This window comes from Triticum aestivum, chromosome 4A (genome assembly GCF_018294505.1).
Source record: "Triticum aestivum cultivar Chinese Spring chromosome 4A, IWGSC CS RefSeq v2.1, whole genome shotgun sequence".
NCBI lineage: Eukaryota > Viridiplantae > Streptophyta > Magnoliopsida > Poales > Poaceae > Triticum > Triticum aestivum.
The window spans coordinates 227,206,390-227,209,915 of record NC_057803.1 but is presented as its reverse complement, the minus strand read 5'-3'; positions in this window follow the sequence as shown (position 1 = coordinate 227,209,915).

The following is a 3,526-nucleotide window of genomic DNA, read 5'->3' as shown; positions in this document are numbered from 1 at the left end:
GGAACTGGTACGTGGAGGAGCATTATTGGTTGGACCCCCATAGGGCTTGGCTGGAGCAGACTGTTGAACGGGGCGAGGCGCCTGGAAAGATGGCCTCGGTGTGAACCTGGGTGGCAGGGCGGTATTGGGTACCCACACGCGGCGCTTCTGAGGACCAGCACCGGATGAGGAACCCGTGTCACGTCCATGCTTGCGTGTTGCGTCATAGTCAGTCTGACCAGTTTCAGCACTGATGGCTTTGTTGACAAGTTTCGAAAAGGATGTGCACTCATGCAGACGGAGGTCGCGGCGAAGCTCAGGACTAAGGCCCTTGCGGAACCTTGCTTGCTTCTTGGCGTCAGTAGAAACTTCCTCGGTTGCATATCGTGCAAGATTACCAAACTCCCTGCTATAGACATCCACAGAAAGTCGGCCTTGGGTGAAATTGCAAAATTCCTCACGCTTACGGTCCATGAGACCCTCCGGAATGTGATGTTCACGGAAAGCCTCGCTGAATTCAGCCCAAGTTGTGACATGGCCCGCTGGGCGCACAGCTCCATAATTCTCCCACCATAGACTGGCGGGGCCTTCAAGATGATATGCAGCAAAGGTGACCTTGTCAGCCTCAGCTACCAGCGCAGAACGCAGTTTGTGAGAGATACTGCGAAGCCAGTCATCAGCGTCGAGAGGTTCGACGGAGTGGTGGAACGTGGGTGGATGCAATTTGATAAAATCACTGAGTGACACCACGTTAGTCCTCTGATGGGGTGCTGTATTCTGTTCTATACGCTCCAACGAACGGTTTGTCTCCCGCTTGTTTCTTTCAGCTTCCATCATCACCTCGGCTAGTGAAGGAGGATGAGGCAGATTTTCATTCCTGGCTTCACTGCCTTCGGCCTGCTCTTGGGAAGCAGGATTAGCGCGTGTGTTGACCATCCTAGGTAGACAAGACAATGATTTAGTCAGAATGATGAAATTCCGACATGGGATACATAATGTAAGAAATAACTCGGAATGCAAGATGATCATCCGTATGACATGGTAGATACAGAAACTGCTTCTTTATTCCATCGTCATACACACCATACAAGGTTTAGTACAAGCCAAGCAAGGTACTAATACGGTGAAAAGAGGATTACATCTCATCGGAGGCATTCCAAGCTCCTATATATTATTTTTATACATCTCCGGAAAGAGTACAAACTAGGTCATAACCCACGAGTCACGCGGGACGATAGATGACACAGCTAGTGCGAACTAGTGATGCTACCCCTAACTCAGACCGATCCGTAGTAGTCCTCATAAAAGTCACCTCCATAGCCTGGAAGCTCAACATGTTCATCCGGAAACAGACGATCTCGCGGAGCTTGTGGACCATAGGGGCTAGGATGAGGCCTTGGACCAACAAACGGTGGCCTGCGGGGACCGCGAGGTGGGGTGATGCCTCCTACATCACGCCAAACCATCACGTCTGGCAGAGCAGATCTCACAGGATAGAGATCGCGCATATCTGAATATCCAGCTTGCACCGCCGGTGCGAACCGAGTCAAAGTGGCCCAGTGGTCGGCACGGGTATTGAAGAGCTCTAACCTTAAGGCCCGATTTTCACGGTCCTTATCCTCGAGCATCTCAGCAGTGGTGCGAGTCCGTGAATCCTCCTGAGTGGAGTCAGCATAGATAGCTTGGAGATATCCTTGTGCCCCCGGAAGTGATCCTGGCATATACCGGAAGTCAGAGTCCCGAAATAAACCAGATCTGACTCGCATAATGGTCATCATAGAGTAGGCGGCATCCTGCACAGCCATCTCGATAGTAACCCCGAGTCCATAGGAGCAGTGAAGAGGCTCAGTGGATCTAGGATAAGATGGAAATATCCTGACAGTGCAGAGATACTGGCTTTGATTAAAGTCTCGGAATTGCTCTTCGACCGTGTACTCAGGATACCAGCGGTATCCAGCCTCAGTCATTACCCTGACCAACTTAGCAGTATGGCCGGGTACATCTAGGCATCGAGTTAGGCGAACCACTTGATTGAGGTCGCGAGTGGCCATCCGAAAGCATAATCATAATGCAAAGGCATTAGAATTTCTAGCAAAATTTCGGCAGCATAACAGCTGTAAATGCTCAAAAAGGATATTGAGACATTTGACAAAGGATTTCGTACACACTCAACATCATCATATCAAGTTCTGGAACCATTCCAACAACATAATGTGGTAGTAGAACTGAACTAGGCTGGTAACCATCAAACTTATAAGGTACTACTGATTAGTAACTCGTGATCCTGATAGAGAGAACAGATCCTAATTCCTTAACCCCCGGTGGAAGAATGGACTGACTCAGATCAGAAAGTCACAAGGTATAAGGAGTAAAAAGAGCCTTACGTTCCAACCCACAAACAATTCCCCTACATATAACTAAGAATTTCTAGACTCAACATCGACCAGTTTGGCTTGGAGAACCTACAGGCAGTCCGGCTCTGATGCCAACGCTGTCAGGACCCCGACTCGATGTCACATCGATCTAGCTGGTAACACCTCATATCACTTTGCGGCCTCACGCACGGTATCCCCACGGGTGTCGTCTTACCTTTTCCCGGGACCGTTTGCGCCTTTTGGCTCACGTATATGATAGTGTCGCTAGCATCCATATGATAAAGAGCCCGGGCCGACATGACTAGTCGTAAACCCAAAGTGGCACAGACTTACAGGGACAGGCATCCATGACCCAGCTTCGAACGTGTCGGTCATCAGCAAGTTGGTCCGGGCTGTAGCACTGGGCTAGCAGGACTCCGGTAAACCGGGCTGTAGCGGGCTAACAGGACTCCGGTACTCAAAGCGTGACATTTCCCCGAAGGGACAGACACAGGAACGAAGAAGGACACATGCCGGCCAGCCTAAGTGTTCCAGAGCAGTAGCAAGCTACCATGGCTCAGCGGTAACACTAGGAGACATTTCCCGGTAAGAGAGGCTACTAAAGATAAACAACTAGATAGTCAGATCCCACACATACCAAGCATTTCAATCATACACACAATATGCTCGATATGTGCAAATACAACGAAGCATCACAACATGACTCTACGACACAAGTACTTTATTTAAGGCTCAGGGAGCCATACATATCATACACACAAAGGTACGGGTCTCACGACCCAACATACAAGTCATACAGTCATACAAGCCAACATCGGAAGTACTTTGTCTGGGTACAGACAACTAGTAAAATAAAAGAGGCTTGGAAGCCTAACTATACTACGTGGTCCATCACAAGCTCAGGGTCACCACCTGGGTCTTTAGCCTACTCGTTGATGTCAATGTCTACATAGAACCCATCAGAAGGGGTTGCAGCGACTTCTGTAAAATGTAGATTATAGCAACATGAGTACAAAGGTACTCAGCAAGACTTACATCAGATCCTACATACATGCATATTATCAAGAAGGGTTGGTGGAGTTATTGCAGCAAGCCAGCTTTGACTCTTGGCTAGACTATCCTACGATACTCCATTTGAAACAGTTTTGCGCACACGAGTCCACTACTCACCA